The 20,095-nt window shown below is 49.6% G+C and overlaps 2 pseudogenes; one reads left to right on the top strand and one right to left on the bottom strand.

Moving 5' to 3' along the window:
- Positions 1–271: 271 nt before the first annotated feature.
- Positions 272–1,775, top strand: LOC101658303 (annotated as a pseudogene).
- An 11,737-nt stretch (positions 1,776–13,512) lies between these two features.
- LOC123521453 lies at positions 13,513–16,627 on the bottom strand (annotated as a pseudogene).
- Positions 16,628–20,095: the final 3,468 nt, after the last annotated feature.

Genomic DNA, 20,095 nt, shown 5'->3' with positions numbered 1-20,095 from the left:
GTACCATCAGACGACAGCTGAGGGCCACTTGCCCAGGTCCACCATGTACCATCAGACAACAGCTGAGGGCCACTTGCCCACTGTCCACCATGTACCATCAGACGACAGCTGAGGGCCACTTGCCCAGGTCCACCATGTACCATCAAACAACAACTGAGGGCCACTTGCCCATGTCCACCATGTACCATCAGACGACAGCTAAGGGCCACTTGCCCACTGTCCACCATGTACCATCAGACGACAGCTGAGGGCCACTTGCCCACTGTCCACCATGTACCATCAGACGACAGCTGAGGGCCACTTGCCCATGTCCACCATGTACCATCAAACGACAGCTGAGGGCCACTTGCCCATGTCCACCATGTACCATCAGACACAGCTGAGGGCCACTTGCCCATGTCCACCATGTACCATCAGACGACAGCTGAGGGCCACTTGCCCACTGTCCAGCATGTACCATCAGACACAGCTGAGGGCCACTTGCCCAGGTCCACCATGTACCATCAAACGACAGCTTGTACACATCCTTCCAGCACCCTGTTCTCCCCCAATCTCCTCTGCTGCACCCCCAAAGAACCATGAACTCAGCGGCGGTCTCCATAGACTACCCATCTTGGATTTCATAGAACAGAAAAACAGAGGAGAAAACGGCAACAAAACTAACAGCACTAACAAAATAAAACTGAGGAAAACCTCAATGGAAAAGAAAGCAGGAAAAAAAAGTTTAAAAGAAAGGGAAGCAGAGCGAGGTCAAGCGGCTGGGAGAAGCTGCAGCCAGGGGGCCCCTGCTGCCCAACCCCGCGGGGCCCGCGGCAGGCGGCCTGCGCTGCTGTCCCAGCCCAGAGCTTGGTCCTTTGGGGCGATTGGGGCTGTGGAAAGGGGAAAGGTGCCGCGCGAGGCCTGCCCGGGCCCACGGGACATGCTTTAGAGAGGACAAACCTGAAGAGGTGAATCCGTTCTCCTTTAAGGGGTTCCTGAAAACCAAAGATTTCAGCCTGTCCCAAGAGGACCCCCGCCCCTAACACGAAGGAGCCCCATGGCACCCCTTGGGGCTCGAGCACCGCTCGCCCAGCCCAACAGACCACGGGGTACAGTCTGGAGTACTCCCAGCCTTTCTCCAAAGACCCAACGAGGGCCGGCGACCTGGAGGACCAGGATGAGGACGACACCTGGGCGGGAGCCTACCTGTGGTCCTCTGTGGAGCAGACGCACACCTTCAGGGCCGCCACCAGCATGTCGGCACCGATGCGTCCTTCTTCTCCAGCCCGTCGGAGCTGGCGGGCCGAGTCTCTGCCCCCGTGGGCGCTGAGTGGCACAGGCTCCCGCGCCTCTCCAGAGCCCCCTTCCAGTCGTCCCAGCCCAGACTTTCAGCCCCCGGGGAGTCTCTAGGGGACGCTACCTAGGGACGCTGCAGATAGTTACGCAGCACCTAACGAGCAAAACACTAAGCCAATGGAGAAGTCGCAGGTGGAGCAGAACCTGGGGCTGATGACCAAACGGAAAGCCAGGTGATGCCGCTGGAGCAGGATGTGGGGCTGGTCCAGACGCAGGAGCAGGAGAATGAGGTCCTGCTGTGCGGCCAGGGCGCCAGCCTGCCCTTGGTGAAGCAGCACACCGACCTGGCCCTGCAGAACCCCCGGGTCTTCATGGGCAGCACGCACACGTCCACAAAGCAGCTGGTTGCTGGAGCCGAGACGCTGAACCTTGTCTCCGAGATCCTCCAAGCTATAGACAGAATTTCGGAGATTAAAGGGGAGCTGGAGGCTGAGTCCTGAGAACCCTGGGAATGCTTCCAGTGCCAGGCACTCGCTGTTCACACCCGAGCCCGCGGCTGTGCATTGTCTCCATCATAGTCAAGCTATTTATCACTCACAAAAAAAAAAAAGAGAGAGAGAAAAGAAAGCAGAAAATATTAAAAACTAGAATAAATTTAAAATGGGGCAAAAGGGAGCTCAAATGGTACAGGTGTTAAATTTTAACCCAACTGCAATCATCCACTTTCTAATAGGCTCCACATGAGAGCAGGGCTCATCCCATCCCTGCTCTGTGGTGAGAGGGGATTCACCAGAGGCTCAATCCACACACCTTTCACTACTGATAGCGCATGCTCTTTGACTGGATCTGATGCCACCCTGGTCCCTCAGGCAGGGAGGTGCTTGACCCAAGCTATGTCCATGAGGGTCATCCCTTGCACATTTGCTGACTCTATTGGGAGAGTGACATACTCATTTTCTTCTGGTCGCTGTCTGTATGGGCCACGAAGGGCTGGAGGTACCAGGACCAGCCTTGCCACCAAGGAGAGCAAGAACAAAGCCAAAAAGAGTTGAGAGGGAGGCTGAAGGGGTCAATTCCTGATACCTTCAAGGCTCCGGGTCCCAGCTCAGCCTGAAGCCCCGTCTACCCATGGGCCTTTCAATGACATGAGAAACCATGACCGATCGCAAGTCCCCCTGAACAAGGACACTCTTCCTGTCTCCTCTGAGCGGCCCATCTGTGATCAGGACAGAGGAGGGTTGCCTTGCCAAGGTCATGAATCTGGGGCCCTGAGTTTACTGGCCCCAACACACACACACACACACACACACACACACACACACACACGCCTCGTGATGGGCCAGGGCTGGTTGGTAGTGGGAGTTTTAGGGGCAACGTCGAGGTGCCTGGGGCCAGAGAACTGGGCCTGCGGTGTTCACTTCTAACCCGAGTCTGCCCGGAGCGGAGCAGCTGTTCTTTCTCCTGGCCCTTTCTCTTCACTGGGACCTTGTCTTCTCTTTGTAGTGCTGCCATCACAGCGATGCCACAAGCGGGTGGCGTGAGAACAGTGCTACCTTTTCGTTTTCCTTTTTCAGTGACGCTTTCTTGTGATTCCAGGGAAGATTTCCACAGAAAATCAAGTGCGCACACAACAATCCCTAGACCTTGTGTTGAATGGCATCGACGGCCCTCCGTGTCAGCATTTTCCTTTAGGGATCATGCTGCGAATTTATCTGGGCTCAGATTTCTCCTGCCAGGTGGACTTCGCCTCACTCCCTCTGCGGCCCCAAACCCAAATGCCAAGTCCCAGTCTCAGAGCGGGACCCTATAGGACAGAGCAGAACTGCCCCCTGGGGGTTTCCAAGGCTGAGACTCTTGTCGGAGCAGCACGCTCTCTCCTGTGACCATTCCTTCCTTTCCCAGTCACTTGGGGGGCCTGTTTGTGTCACCCTGACTCAGTTACACATGCAGGTTTAACTGACCCACCATTACCTTCACCTTCGTGGGACCGTGAAAGTGATCGGGCCTCTGCTTCTGCTGAGCTTGCGTGCGCCCGCTGCAGGCCCGGCCCTCTCCCTCCCTCACCTCTCCAATTTGCTGCCCTCATTTATCACACCTCTGTTTATAGCCTTCCGGGAGGAGCGCCCCCCACCCCCACCTCACCCCAGCCCCACAACAGCCCCTGTCCATGCCAATTTAAATTAATTTTGCTAGTCTGATCTCATGAGACACTGAATCAAAGGCTTTTCTAAAAATCAAAAGCACTAAATCTTCTGTGGGTCCTCTCCCCACTTGTACCCCAAATTAGACGGGAAGAGTGGGGTCTTTTCCCAGCATGGCTCCTGCGTAAACCTGCCAGTCCGGTTTATGTCTCGGGCCTCTTTTGCCCTCCAGCTCCTTACTGGATTTTCTACTCATAAAATTCATCGTATATTTTTCATCATAAACTTTGTTCCATGGCTCGCCTACAAACAGAACTGACGGACTCCCTGGGGAAGGGGGGAGTTGGAATCCGTTTTTTTCCTGCCTGTTCTTCAAGCGCAGTCCCTGCCCCCTGGGCCCTGGCCCTCCCCGTGTCCCCTTGAAGCCGTCTCCCTGGGGGTGGTTCACCGTTACCTTTGGAAAGGAACCATCAAGTGTTGGGTAAGTTCATTAGTTAATTCTGGCAAGACCTCTCCATTGGCTTGCCGTAGGACCCCCGTGATTTATATCTCTCCCAAGCATTTCATTTTTCTAAGTGACCCTTTACCTGTTTTTTATTATGACTTACTAATTGCACCCATTTCCGAACTTTATTTTTCTTATTATAGACAGGTTTTAATAGGCAGTTCATTTTGCAGCCACTTAAGAACCTTGATTAATTTCACTCGCCTCCTGGTCATTCAAGAATAGATCACCTTTCTTGCTAATAGTTCTTTGTCCCCAACCTGGCGGGTGTGGCTGCTGCAGTTGAGAGGCAAGGTAAACGCCTGCTTGCATGCTCAGACTCTGGTTCAAATCCTGCCTCCACCATTTCTTAGTCTCATGGTTGGTCCTTAAAATTCATGGTGCAGAACTCGCTGCCCCTGCAGGGCACCAGGGTCCCTGGCAGCCTGACTTGCAACCTGAAGAACTATTATGGCAGACCCTCAGGGCCCTCTCTGGCACCCTCAGCCATTGTCTGTGTCTCTGTCCAGCTCTCTCCTGCTCACCCACCCGGTGTCCCAGTCCCAAGGGTCTGTTCGGGCGTGTGGATGTGTCCTTTGTGGTCCGGCAGTTCCTGCTGTGGGTGGAAGGTGACCCAGGCTCGTTTGAAGGCTGTGCTTGGTGAGTGGTTGACTAGAACCAGCTCCCGGGCAGCCCAGCCTGCAGGCAGCACTCACTCTGTAAATAGGTTATTATAATTCCGCTGACTTTTAGCCTCTAGTGTTGAAAAGCTAGGCTAATAAACTGTATTCCTTTAAAAAAATTCATGGTGTTTGAGTTTCCTTTCCTAGAAACCAAACCAAGCACGCTCCCCTCAAGCCACATCTGGCCTGGAGCCGCACCGTGTGCATCCAGTAAAGCAGCGAGCCCTACGGTGTTCAGAGGCTCATGTTTTGGGAGGGAAATCCCCAGACTTGCCTTCCAAGGTGGCTCTGGGTAGAATGGAACCTTCCACCTTTCAGTTAGCAGCAAATGTGTTCACTCTGCCCACCACTCAAGGACTCTGTCTGTAAGCCGAGGGTCACGGGAGCTGCTTCAAATCCAAAGGGCTCCATGAGATAGTGGATATTCAAGAAAATCCACTGCCACTGGTTGGCTCCTGCCTCTGAGTGACCCTATAGGGCAGGGCAGAACTGCCCCCTGTAGGCTTCTGAGACTATAACTCTTTAGGAAAGTAGGAAGCCTCATCTTTCTCCTGTGGAGCAGCTGGTGGTTTCAAACTGCTGACCTCGCAGTCAGCAGCCAAAGATGTAACCGCTGTACCACCAGGACCCCTATGCAAATATGAGGGGGCTTCAGAAAGTCTGTGGAAAATGGGACGAAACGAGAATGGTATTTTTCCATGAACTGTTTGAAGTCGTCTATTTAATAAATGTCAAGCCAGTAACCAGCAGTGGCACCGACTCGGGGGGGTGGGGGGGTCCCACGTGTGGCAGAATAGAAGTGGGCTCTGTGAGGTTCCCAGTGGCTGAGACTTTCAGAAGTAGGTGGCCACTCTTCCATCAAAGGTCCACCTAGGCGGACTCGGATCTATAACCGTTTGGTTAGCAGTGTCCTCCGGCAGGTGAACTGCACCACCCAGGGACTCCTGAGCAAACGGCAGCTCTGCTAATTTCTGAGAGAGGCGCTTTTGCGTCCGAAGGTCTTCCTGTAATTATTCCTTGCAGCGCGATTTCTGTGTTTATAGCACTGAGGCAGGCTGGAGAGGGGATAGTTAAAGTGCTGATATTATCACCCAGTTCCTGTCCGCCTGACGGGACTCTCACCCTGCTGAGAGACAGCCAAGCAATCAGCTATATATAATTCCAGGCAGAATAAGACAAATGAAGCCAAGGGCTGGTGGGGAGGCTCACTGAAAAGAACACTTTGCTCTCTTGGGAGGGGCTGCAGAAGGCTTCATAGAGAAGAGGGCTGAGGAGATGACCAGGTGGGGGCTGGGCGGCAGAAGACAGGAAGCAGAGGCATGACAAGATGGCAAGACGAGGTGCCAACCTGGGCCAAGGCTCAGAGGGGGCCATGTGTGGGGAGGCTGTGGGGTTAAAGTGCATGGAGAGTAGGAGGAGGGTTGGGAGAGCTACTGGGGACAGTCAGGCGTCAAGATCAATGTCCTGGCATTAGTGAGTCGAAAGGACCGTTTTGAATCGCACAGTCCTATGGCCTACTGTGGCAGGGGGGACACCTTCAAGAGGAGGAGGGGCATCACAGGTGTTGCCAAAATGAACACTTCATGAGCTCTCCTGAAGCACAGTGCAGTCGGTGACAGGAGACTCTGTACATCGGCACGAAGACCAGGTAGTAGAACGATTATTAAAAGGCACGCAGCAGCCACTAAAGCCAGTGAGGAAGGGATTGGAGAACTCTATCCACTTCTTCAGTCCGAAGTTGATCAAACACACGATTAAAGTGATTGGAATGCAGATGTTGCAAACAAAGAGGAAGGATCAATATTTAGAAGATGTGACCTTGGCGATAGAAATGAAGCAGGGTCCTTGTTAACATTCTTTTCCCGGCAACACAAGCAGTGGCCATGCATGGGGACTTCGTCAGCTGGCATACCTGGGGAACACATTGGCAGTGTCTGTGGGCAGAATGGTGGAGAAGCTCCCATCATCAGCAAAAGAAGGGCAGGGGCTTGAAACAGACTATAAGCTGAGGAAAATTTAAACAAGCCCATGAGGGTCAAAATACTGTCAAGTATTGTGTTAGTCTGGGTAGACTAGAAAAGCAAATTCATAGGGACTCATATGTGCATAGGAAAGAACTTTATATACAGAGTAATTGTACATTAAAAGAACATCCCAGCGCAGTCCAGATCAAGTCCATAAGTCCGATATCAGCCCATATGTCTGATACCAATCTATAAAGTCCTCTTCAGACTCACACAACACATGCAATGACGCCGGATGCAGGAAGATCACAGGCCAATGGGTGGGAAGTCTTGTGGATCCAGTGGTGTTGTAAGTATCTCAGCACTGGCATGGGTCTCCACATGGCTTCTCCAGCTCAGGGTACTAGTGTAGTTCCATGTGTGTTGTCAGCTGCAATGTCTCTCAAGGAGTGAGCAGAGAGAGAGTGTGTCTCCTGCCTCCAAAGAGGAATATCAGAGTTCCCAGAATCCTCAGGAGAAGGCCACGCCCACACAGAGGCCTCGTTGGCTATGACCTGATTGACAGGCTAGACTCCACCCCTTCACTCTTAATCCTCTCAAATTGACAAACGATTATATAACTACCACAAGGATATCCCACCTAAATTTGGAGGCCACTTCAAGAACAGATTTGACACTTTTAAACACGAATGACCGAAGAGCAGACAAGTGGCGAGATGGCATTAAGAACGTCGTGCATGAAGAAAGCAAGACGTTCAAAAGACTGGGGCGAAAGGAACGGTTAGAGCAGGTGACCAAAGAGACCCTGACGCTGGCTCTTGAACACGGAGTAGCTGAAGTGAACGGAAGAAATCATGAAATAAAAGAGCGGAAGCGAAAAGTTCAAAGGGCAGTTTGATGAGACCCACACAAAGCATTCGAGTGGAATGTGCCCAAACTCGGAGTTAGAAAGCCCCCAGGGAAGAACATGCTCAGGGTATCTCAAGCCGAACGAACTGAAGAAAAAGTCAAGCCTGGAGTTGCAATCTGAGGACTTCTGTGGAACGTGTCGCTTGGAGGGACACAATTTACACCATAAGAGCCAGCCTTCTGAGATACGCCTCTTCGCTCAAAACTAACCTAAATGGGTTGAACTTACTGAGCCAGGGTACGGCCATGGTGAATGCGCACAAGGGCAGGGATCCTTGGCCGGCTCCCGGCTCCTTGGGCTAGGGTCTGTCCTTGCCTTTGCTGGCAAACTGATGCTTGAGAACTTTAGTTTGGCAGTTAAGTGGTTTGCCTCATTCCTGGCCACCGTGTCCCGTTAGGTTTGACAACCCTCTTCCTGGATCTCAGGATGCAGACACTCCTGGCTGGTTCCCACCAGGATCCCATCCCTAGTACAGGTATCTGATGATCACTATGTTGGGTCCGGTTACGCTTTGGTTTTTGTTCTTGTTCCAAAGCCCTGACCACATCAGTGAGCATGTCTGGCTTTGGGGGAACCTCTCCTTATCTGAATGTTTCACCATCACAGGACCTTTTTCCGACTCCTGGACATCAGTGTTAGGACAAGTTGAACCCATTTCTCTGACCGCATGGCTCAGAGTGGAACCCTCTACACTCATTTTGCATTTTTCTTTCTTTCTCTTTTCTTAAAAAAAAAATCATTTTATTGGAAGCTCTTACAGCTCTTATCACAATCCATCCATCCATCCATTGTGTCAAGCACATTTGTACATTTGTTGCCATCATTTTTAACACATTTTCTTTCTACTTTAGCCCTTGGTATCAACTCCTCATTTTTCCCTTCTCTCTCTCATAAACCCTTGATAATTTATAATTTTTTTTCATGTCTTACACCAACTGTTGTCTTCCTTCACCCACTTTTCTGTTGTTCATCCCCCTGCGGGGGTGGGGTGTGTGTTATATGCCAATCATTGTGATCAGTTCTCTCTTTCTACCCCTACCTTCCCCCATACCCTCCTGGGATCGATACTTTCATTATTGGTCCTGAGGGATTTATCTCTCCTGGACTTTCTGCGAACTCTTTTATTTTTTCCTGCGAACTCTTAACTGTACCAGTGTACATGCTCTGGTCTAGCTGGGTTTGTAAGGTAGAATTTGGGTCATAATAGTTAGGGGGAGGAAGCCTTAAAGAACTAGAGGAAAGTTTTTTGTTTTATCAGTGCTACCCTGAATGACTGGGATCTTAAAAGATGTAAGCAACCATCCAAGATGCCTTATTGGCACCTCCACATTTGGAGCAGAGTGAAGAAAATCCAAAGACGCATGAAAACAATTAGTTCAGAAGACGAAGAGACAACATGAACCTCAGCCTCCACAACCTTGAGACTCAAAGAACTCGGTGGTGTCCAGACAACTCAGAAAGGGATCACAATAGGAGGTCGTGGATAGAGTGGGAGGAAAATGAGGAACAAAACCATATACACAAGCAGGCCTTCTGGTCTGATAAAGATTGCTGGAGTGAAGAAGACCATGGCTCTTAGACACTCTTCATCTCCCATGTCTCAACTTTGGGTAGAACAATAGACAGGCCTCTCAGGTGAACAATAATACAGGAAAGCGCACATTCATTAGAGTTATCAACCTGACTGGACCACGAGGACAGCATGCGGCCAAAGATCAAGCTCAGCAAGCAGGAGGGGATGGGGAAGAATGACCAATGGAAATGGTAAACCCAGAAAAGAAATGGCAAGAATGCTGTACTGTTGTGAACGTGGTAAGCAACGTCACAAAATAGCGTGGGCATGAATTGTTCAATGGAAGATAAATTTGCTCTGTAAACTTTCACCTAAATCGTAATAGAAATTGGAAAGGAAAAAAGACAGTACCTACACCAGAATGGCAACTGGTTTACCAGTCAATATATGGGGTCTGGAACTTGGTATTGAACATAAAGTAATTAAATTGAGTGGGAGAGATGATAAAGTAATGAAGCTGCCCAGACTTCAAGGGCAACTCAAGAAGACAAACTGACGTGTGATAATTAAATGTGTCAAGATCTGGAATTAGGAAACCAAAAGAGAAGAACATGCTCAACATTTCTCAGACTGAAAGAGGTGAAGAAAAATCAGGCACTGAGTTGCAATGTTGAAGGATCCTCTGGACAAAATATTGAACAACACAGGAAGCATCAAAAGAAGATGGGAAGACTACATAGAGTCACTGGACCAAAATGAATTGGTCACTTCCCAACCTGAATTTGATCTAAGCTCAAATATGTCTCCCTTGTTCCACGACAGAAATTTCTTCTTTGGCTTTTGGTGGTGTTTTTTTTTTTTTTACTTTATATTATTATTATCACTTTATTCTTTCTGTTTTATTTTTTATTGTTTCTGATAGGTTTCACGGTTTATGAAGGATAGAGACAATAACTGTTGCGATGATTTATTGGGGATGGGTGTGTGTGTGTGCGCGCGCGCACGAGGGGAAGTGAGGAGCAAACAGTGAATGTGGGAGGGAGGAGGGAGTACCAGAACTGATTATGATGATGCCTGTACAACTCTTTTTAACAGCAATTTAACTGTGGAAGTGTATGATATTTGACTATTATATCAAGAAAACTAGAACAAGAAAGAAGGAAACCAAGTTTGACCAGTGGCTCCCAGGGAAGATGGAGGAAGAGTTGTTGCTCAGGGGTGCTGTGTTCATGTTAATGGTGACAAGGATCTCAACAATGGTTGTACAACACGAAGAGTATAATCAATGGCACTGAATTATACATGTAGAAGTTGTTGAATTGGAGAATGTTTTGCTTTGTATATTTTTGCCACCATTACATGAATAACAGTGAGTACAAGGAAGAAGAAAATGTTAAAAAATTGATTGTGGTAATGATTGTACAACTCTTTTTTTAAAAAAATCATTTTATTGGGGGCTCTTACAGCTCTTACAACATTCCATATATTAATTATATCAAGCATATTTGTATATATGTTGCCATCATCATCTTCTAAACATTTGCTTTCTATTTGAGCCCTTGGTATCAGTTCCTCTTTTTCCCCTTCCCCGTCCCATCCTCATGACCCCTTGATAAATTATAAGTTATTCTTGTTTTCATATCTTACACCAACCACTGTCTCCCTTCACCCACGTTTCTGTTGTTCATCCCCGTGGTGTACAACTCTTCATGATATGATTGAATTATTGGATTGAGTGATATGTGGATGAAGTGCCAATAAATCTGTCAAGAATAAAAATAAAATTGGTTCTGGAAAAACAAAATAATTGGTCAACGTCCAACCATTTCAAGAAGTACCATATGATCAAGAACTGATAATACTGCAGCAAAATATCCAGGTTGCACTGAAAACATTGGATACAAACTAGGTTCCAGAAATGGGCAGAATACCAACTGAAATCTTTCAACAAACTGATGCAGCCCTGGAAGCACTCACTCATCTATGCCAAGAAATTTGGAGGACAACTGGCTGGACGAGACTCATTTTGTGCTCATCCCAAAGAAAGGTGACCTAACGGAAAGCAGAAACTATCAAACAATATCATCACTATCACATGCAAGTGAAATTTTGCTGGAGATCATTTAAAAATGGTGGCAGCCGTACATCAACAGGGGCTGCCAGAAATTCAAGATGGATTCAGAAGAAGACATGGCATTAGGGATGTCATTGGTATCACATGGATATTAGATGAACGAGAGAATACCAGAACTATCTTTACTTATATTGTATGGACTACGCAAAGGCATTCGACTGTGTAGAGTCTAAGAAACTGTGGATCACATTGAGAAGAATGGGATTTCCAGAGCACCTCACTGTAATCATGTGGAACCTGTGCGTATACCATGAAGCGGTCACTGGAACAGAACAAGAGATTTCTGAGTGGTTTAAAATCAGGACAGGTGTGTGTCGTGGTTGTATCCTTTCACCATACTTATTCAATCTCCATACTGAGCAAATAATCAGAAGAAACTAGACTATATGAAGAAGAACAAGGCAGCAGAAGCAGAGGAAGGCTCATTAACAAACTGTGATATGCAGGTGGAACAACCGTGCTGCTGGAAGCAAGGAGGACCTGAGACACCTGCAAATGAAGAGCAAAGAATACAGCCTTCAGGAAGGATCGCACCTCGGTGTCAAGAAAACAACAATACAACTGGATCAGTGAACAGCATCCCGATAAATGGAGAAAAGAATGAAATCGTCAAGAATGTATTTTATTTGTATCCGTAATGGACACTCGTGAAAGCAGCTGTCAAGAAATCAAACCACATATTGCACTGGGCACTTGTGCCACACGAGACGTCTTTGAAGTTTTATACAGCAAGGAAGTCACCTTAAGGATTAAAGTGCACCTGCCCCATGCCACGGTATTTTCAATAGTCTCGTGCATGTGAAAGCTGGTCAATGAATCATGAAGCCTGAAGAGGAATTGATGCCTTTGAATTATGGTGTTGGAGAAGCACACTGAATATTCCACGGACTGTCATGAAAATGAACAAATATCTCTTGGAAGAAATACAGCTGGAAGGCTCCTGAGAAGCGAGTATCAGGAGACTACAGCTCTCAAACTTGGACGTCGTATCAGGAGGAGCCCGTCCCTGGAGAAGGTCATCATTCTTGGTAAAGTCGGAGAGAAAGGAAAGCAAGGAGGACCTTCAACAAGACGGATGGACGCCGTGGCTGCAACAATGGGCGCAAATAGAGCAACTGGGAGGGAGGCACAGGATTACGCAGTGTTTTGTCTTTTGTACATGGAGTTCTAGTTACTATGAGTTGCGACTGGCTCAGTGGCACATGGCAACAAAAGCAATTATTCGTATTTTAAAATTTGTGGTTCATTACCATCAAGTTGTCTCTGACTCGTGCTCGTCTTATGTATGGAAAACAAAAACACACTGTCTGGTCCTTCACTGGATACCACCATACAAACCTTCCTGTTTGTTGGTATGTTTACATTTATTGTTGCTGCTGTCGTGTCACTCCACACCGTAAAGGAATTTAACATTTTTTTCATTTATCTTCTACCTAATAGGACCATCTTCTCTAGTTAGTTCTCTTTCCCAGTGATGTGTGTAAAGGTAGTGTTGCTATTACTATATTTTTATACTTGCCTGTGCTGCTGTTGGCTCTCCTTACAGAAAGATTCTCAGGAATGATGGCGTGGAGAGCTCGATCCCCCCGCTTGAACGTCAGTCTACCGGCCAGTCCCTGACAAAGTGGAGGAGCAATGAAATAGAGGAAGACCTTTCCACCGTCGTCAACACCCTCTGCAAACCGGCTGTTCAGAATTTACGCCCTCACAAGGCTCGCGCGCCATGATGTATGTACGTATGTATATTCACACCCCCCCCAAACCCATGGCCATCACATTGATTCCAACACAAAGAGACCCTATAGGGAAGAGTAGAATTCCTCCCTAGGGCTTCCAAGGCTGTAAACCTTTATAGGGGTAGAAAGTCTCATCTTTCTCCCTTGGCCACTATGAAACCCATTGTCGTTGTTGCTTCCAGCTCACAGCAAGCCTACAGGGCACAGTAGAACTGCTCCACTGGGTGTCTGAGACTCTGATTCTTTCTATGAGAGGCAGCCTCATCGACCGCTGGTGAGTTTGAACCATCCATTTTGAGGTTGGCAGCCCAATGCTTAACCCATGGCATCATCAGGGCTCCGTGACCATTGTGAAAAGTGGTTTGGAATCCATTTTTGGCATTCTCGACTCTGCAAAAATCTGTAGTTTTCTAATCTAATCATGACATGTGGCCTGTCGGGGGAGAGACCCCAGGATGCTGCTCCCTCCCTGGAAGAGACTGATCAGCACACCTGTGGAAGTGAGTCAGGTCCCTCCTTCAACACGTCCAGCCCCATTCGTCTTCTCTTGTTGCGTTGCTCTTCAGTTATCACAGGTGGGAAAGGCAGTTAGGGTTCTAATGGTTCTACCACCACCACCACCGGCCATCGAGTCAATTCTAATTCACAGCAACCCTAAAGGACAGGGCAGAGCTACTTCCTAGCATTAACCTTGCCCACCGCCTTGGGAACACCTGTACACATGGGGATGATGTTCTGCTGGGCAGCCCCATGGCTGTCGCGCTAGAGTTTCCCAGAGGGGCCATCCATGGTGTGCTGAGTGGTAGTGATGGCGTGGACTCTGGTCACGAGTCCCTCCATGATGCCGAAGTGATCGTGGATGGGCTTGTGCAGGGGGGCCAAGCAGTTGGTGGTGCAGGAGGCGTTGCTGACAGTCGAGGGCGTTGTCAGGCTTCCGCCCATCACAAACATGGGGCATTGGCAGAAGGGACAGACATGAGTACCCTTTGGGCACCACCCTTCTGTAAGGTGGAGCCCCAGCTTTCTCCGTGGTGGTGAAGATACCAGTGGATTCCACAACATACTCAGCCCCAGCCTCACCCCATTGATGGTGGTGGGATCTCGCTCCCGGAAGAGGGAGATGGACTTCCCATTGGTGATAAGCTTCCAATTCTCAGCCTTGACGGTGCCACTGAACTTGCCATGGGTGGAATCATACTGAAACACACAGACCATGTAGTTCCGGTCAATGAAGGGGGTCATTAAGGGCACCAATGTCCACTTTGCCAAAATTGAAAGCAGCCCTGGTGACCAGGTGCTCAATGCAGCCAAGTCTGTTTACTCTGCCAACCTTCACCGCCGGTCTCTGGGATGCAGCTAGGACTGCCCGGGAACAAGAAGATATGGCCGCCTGTCATGTGCGGAGGAGAAGAGGCTCGAGTGAATTCTGATTGATGGTGACTCTCTAATTGATGGTGACTCCAAATTGTGGCCCATATGCAGTGGTGGGATTCAGATGGTTCATATTGGTTTGGCAGAAATGATTCCTAATTTTTTGTTGAGTTTGGTAAACTGATTGTTAAAATGACACTTAGGATCAGGGTTTTCTCTAAGGTGGCTGGGCAGTTGGCCCATGTAGATATCACAAATTTACATTCCTTACTCCTTTCTAACATTCAACTGTCAAGAGCATATTTCAAGCATCTGTAGTAATATTTATTCCATCCACAGGAATAAAAAATTAGACAGAACTCTGCGTGTACTAGTTATTTGTTCAGTTCATAACATTCATTATACTTCTGATGAACTACTACATTTCATGGCCTTGCATTTGGTGCGTCAGCAAACAACCATGTAACATAAAGAGAAAAAGTGCCAGACTACCAGAGGGTGACAGCCTGTCTTCATTTCAGCTTAGTGTTATGCCCCAAATGCTCACGAGATAGGGAGTGAATGATGAAATTCCTGAAAGCATTCAAAGAGCTAAAAATATTGTCAGAACAATTGCTGTAAGTTCAGCAGAAACCGAAAAGGGGTTTTCAAATATGAACGCCGCCTGTTGAGAGAAATGGCTTGCTTCTAATCTATCCAACACGATGGCCATTGGTCTCCTTGGCCTACCTCTGAGGGAATGGGAACCTGGTCCTACAGTGAGAACGTGGCTAAGGATAAATTGCACGGTCGATGCTGCTCAGATAAAAGTGAAGCATATTGCAAGTGAGGAAGCTCATCAAGAAGCCACATGGAAAGATCTGAAATAATAATTGTATTGGTTTTGTCAAGTTATTATTTAATAGGTTTCCATTAGCATTTTCAAACCTTTTCTTAGAACATAATCTAGTTTTGTGTGCCTCTTTTATTGTTCTTATTTAAGTATTAACTGTATGAAAGAGTAAACTAACTGCCTTTTGGTGGATCGTGTTTTATCCTTAAAATGGTCACGGAGGCAATGAAGCGGTGGTTGAATGCTTTGGGTCCCACCACGGCCCTCGTTGGGTTCATCGACTGCGTGTTTGGAAGTAGACCTTGAGGCCCTTCTGAGGTGGATGGACTTGAACTTCCAACCCTTTGGTTGACAGCCAAGCACTGACCATTGGTACCGCCCTAGGACTGGTATCTAGTTGACACTTCAATGAGGTGGAAACGCTGCTTGGAGTGGTTGGGATGTCAGGGCCAAAGCTCATCTCAAAGGGATTTTTCATGCCCAGCAGTCTCGAGGGCTCTGGGCATTGAGGACTGTCAGCAGCTAATGACAATGACGGTAAATACTGGGAATGGTCAGTTCACCACACTGGGCTCCCAGGGGGAGGAGGACGCCCTTTTCTCCGGGAGAATGGAGAGCTCTTGCCAACAGGTTGTCACCATCCCAGACTGGCTCTGCCAAGGAGCAGACTGGGGGTGGGGTCCGATCGGAGAAAAAAGTCCTCTCCATCTCTCCTTCCCTGGGGACCAAGCCACAAGGCCGGTGCGGGCGTGGGTGTGGGTGTGGGTGGGAGGACTGTGCAAGGAAGAGATGAACAAGGAAGGAGAAGAGAGACTGGGGGCAGGGAAAGGCTGGCGGCAAAAGCAGCCAGGGAAAAGGGGAAAGGCATTTGTAAAATTAACAGGCAAGGCCCCATCAGACGGTGTTGGGCACAGAAAGCGTGTTACGGGCGGGAGTAATTGGTAATCGGAGCTGATGTGAAGAGGGGATGATTTATGGGCGCGTGCAGACAGGGGTGGAATAATTTTTGGAGCAGAACGGGGAACTTACTGAACGCCTGAAACTCAGCTACTTATCCACTCGTTCCCATGATGAATTAGCTCTTGTTTAAAGTAACCGCAGCTCCATTTTTCATTCTGATTACTACACTTGATATCTTTCTCTCCCTCTGTTTCCCTCTGACCACGGCCCCCTTACCAGGTTGTGGGTGCAGAGGCATGGGGTGTGCAGAAACCTCGACCCACTCCCCCAGCCCAACGACATTCCTTCTCAATGGCAAAGCTCCAAACCCAGCTCCATGCAAAACTGCCAAGATCAGGGATGTATAGAATTAGCGAAGACCTTCCTTGCCAGCCTGGCCTCGGGGAACCCTTGGGATGTCCCCTAAATGACTGCAATCCCTTCGCCTGTCTCATGGGGGAAGCCTTTCTCCCAGTTGACCCTGACCTCTTCCAGGTGGCACTAGAAGGTGAGACTGCAGAGCCCTTCCGTTTGAGGACGGGAAGACCTTTGAGGAGTACGGCAAACCTTCACCAGGGCAAACTGCAGGTACATGGTGTCCTGCACCAGGTACGTCTCCCAAGCTTCTGGGAAACCGAGGGCCATTTGATATTGTGTGGCTGGGGCACTGAGCCTCTCTAAGGGTGACGGGAAGATCCAGGGACAGGTCACGGTGGTGGTGGCACTACAGGGTGACCCAGGCAACCTTCCTGAACTGGTCCTGGGGAGAGAGTTGACACAGCAAACGTGTTGTTACCTTGTTATCAGCATTTTGTTTAAGTATTTAAAAAATCATATTGTGTGGGCAGGGCACAGCTCCAAGCTCAGGGAAGGGTATACAGGTAGCAGGTGCTCTTATTTATTTATTTGTTTGCTAGATTAAAAAGGCAACCGTGAACAAATCCAGCCTGCGATGTGATTGGGTCTCAGCACAAATTTGTGTTCAGAGATGAAACAATGTGACCAAAATACAAAAGTCTGATAAAAGATGTGTGTGTGTGTGTGTGTGTGTGTGTGTGTGTGTGTGTGTGTGTGTATCTCAGCTCCCTATGTTATAAAACAATTACAGGGAAATATTTTCTTACTGCTCAGAACTTCTGAGGCTCTGATATCTTTCTCCATCCTGAACTGTCAACTCCCAAAACACAACGACAACAAAACTCGCTGCCCTCGAGTGGATGCTGGCTCATAGTGACCCTGGGAGGGCCACTGGACAGGGCAGAACTTCCCCTGTGGGTTTCTGAAACCGTAACTGTTTAGGACAGTAGAAAACCCTGTCTTTCTCCTAAGGATAAGCTAGTGGTTTCGAACGGCTGACCTGGTGGTTAGCAGCCCAGTATGTCCCCACTAGGTCACCAGGGCTCCTTTCCAAGACCCCCTCCCAAGCCCAGGCACACAGCTCTTGCTGTCATGATCACCCAAGTGCCCTGGGCGGTGCAGCGACCTCCCAGCGCCACCCATCCCGTCCCTCCAACGCGCCTCCTCTTTGTTCCTTCTGTCCGTTATTAGGGTCCTCTTCTCTTCTCTCCAATGGGCCTTGCGATGCCCCCTGGCTGGGAGCATGCGGCTGGGGCCCACTGGGATCTCCTGAGTCCTCTGGTGGGTCTGCCTCAGGCCTGGGGAACTCTGTCCTGTCTCAACAGGTTCCTGGTTCCAGCAGGTTCTGTTTCAAAGTTGTTGGGAACAGTGGGGCCTCCTGGCCACTGCCTTCACTCAGTTCCTGGATCCTGATCCACCAGGGCCCTAAAGTACCTCAGCTTCTCTGGTAGTCTTTCCCTCCTGCTTCTACCTATAAAAGAAGATTCCAGGAACTTCCAAGGTATGAGTTTAAGCCTTTTTGCTCGTTTCTTTGGCAATGTTATGCAGATATTCAGATCTGGTCCTCCTGGCCCTGGTCTGCCTTTAAGATTCCCCTCAACCATGGAGGGGTGGGGGAGTGGAAGGAGATGGCCATTCCTCTAAGCTGAACCAGCAACCTTTGCTTCCTACAAAGTAGACTGGTTCAAATCCACCGGTTATCCCACAGAAGGACAAGGAGGCTCTCTGCTCCCATTTGCTATCTTGATAGGGCTTGGGAGTGACACAGATCCAGGGACAGGGTTGTCCAGACCCTTGCCCCTCTCCTCGGAGGACAGCAGGTCCATGCCATTGACTGTGAGCTACTGGAGCTTGAGCATCAGGTTTTTTATATTCAATCCCCTCTATTCAGCTCTCAGCACAGTGTCTTCCCAAGTACAAGCCTGGATGAGCAGCCCTGGAAGGAAGGCTCGGTCCAAGGAGAGACCGTCCGTGAATGACACTCAAGACCCTCAAACCACGTGCCTGATGTCTGCAGCTGCTGCCACCACACAGCATGACACCCATGCAACACACACGTCAGCCCACACTCCCACACACCTCACCAAGCCCGCCCTGATGCCTGGCCAGCCCTGGCATGGCCTTTTATAACAGTGAACCCACGAGGCTGGCAGGATTGCCAGCTCTGCACAAAAGCCCTTCGTGGGAGTAGATTCCGACTCCCGGCATCCCTTGTGGGTCAAAGTAGAACTGGGCCTCCACAGGGTTTGCAATGGCTGCGTTTCTGGAAGCAGATCGCCAGGTCTTTCCTCCGAGGAACTTGTGAGTGGACTTGAACTTCCAGCCTTCCAATTAGCAGTCAAATGTGTGAACGGTTCGCCCTGCCCAGGGAACCCACTGAGCATTTCTACAGTTCAGGTGAGGGAGCTGGGGGGTGGGGTGGCACAAATGGTTAAATGCTCAATCACCAGCTGAAGGGTGAGTGGTTTGAACCCAACCAGCAGTGCCTTGGGACAAAAGTCCTGGCTACCTGTTTCCCAAGGCCATGGTCCTGATTCCTTGACGGGCAGGTCTCCTCTGCTCACCTGGGGCCACCAGGGGTCGGGATTGACTCCAGGACTACCACCACGACAAGATGAGCAAGCACGGAGGACACCGTCCAGAAGCGTGGGGCGCAGGTGGGGACTTGTAAACCAAGAGCTCTTCTGTTGGCAAGTCGCTGCCAAGTCGTGGCAACCCCATTGGCCAGAGCGGACGGCCCCAGAGGGTTTCCACGTCATTCCCTTACGGGGAGGTGGGTTGGTTTGAACCATGGGCATGTTGGCTAGAAAATGAGTGCTTAACCACTGTGCCACCAGGACTGCTGGAGGTGGGGTGGAGGGGCAGACGTGAGCAGTTTGGGGACTCTACCGCGGGAGGTGACCGCCTGGGCTTGGGAGTCACCCTTTTGTTTCGTTTTTGCTCTCTCGTGGGCGTCGGGGGTGGCGTGCATGTGTAAAGACCCCCAAGCCCTCCACCCCTTTTCAGAACAAAGATTCAGCAATCCCGATGGGTTGCCAAGTTGTGGGGTTGGGGGTTGAGGGGTAGGCGAGGGTGAGGGCATGAGGGTCTGGTAAGATAGAGCCCGGCCACTGCTGTGGTTGTGGCTCTGACCCACATGGACCCTCTGCAGAAAACACTGCCCGCTCCTGCCAGCCTCACCTCTGTTCCTATGTTTGAGCCAATTGTCACTGTGTCCATCCATCTCCTTGAGGGTCTTCCTCTTTTTTGCTGCCCCTCCACTTTACCAAGCATGACGTCCTTCTCCAGGGACTGGTCTGTCCTGACAACATGTCCAAAGTACGTGGGATGGATGAAGTCTTGTCATCCTTGCCTCTAGGGAGCACTCTGGCTGTACTCCAAGACAGACTTGTTTGTCCTTTTGGCAGTCCGTGCCAGGCTACTTGTGGGAATTTGCTCTCAGGTAACCCTGAGCTGAGCTGGCCTGGGCACAGAGCTGAGGTCAAGCTCTCCAGGTGTGACCAAGGTGGGGTCAGGGACCCACCGTCCTGCGTGTATCTGCTTGTTAAATAGCGAAACACCCCTCTTCCCGAGGAGCCCCGACCCCTTGTAAGGCGAACTGCATATCTTTAGCTAATAATTAACTTGTCACAAGCCCCATCAATACCCCATCAAGAGAGTGACAGAGGGACAGGGAGGGGAAGGGGGCGGGGAAGGGGGCCCACCCAGCACCCCGGCTGGGCCAAAGCCCCGTGCTCATCTGCCTCATAATAAATA

This window comes from Echinops telfairi, unplaced genomic scaffold (assembly GCF_000313985.2).
Source record: "Echinops telfairi isolate 266 unplaced genomic scaffold, ASM31398v2 ScPeMD7_18;HRSCAF=68, whole genome shotgun sequence".
NCBI classification, from domain to species: domain Eukaryota; kingdom Metazoa; phylum Chordata; class Mammalia; order Afrosoricida; family Tenrecidae; genus Echinops; species Echinops telfairi.
The sequence above is the reverse complement of the archived record's forward strand: the minus strand, read 5'-3'. Positions and strand labels throughout refer to the sequence as shown.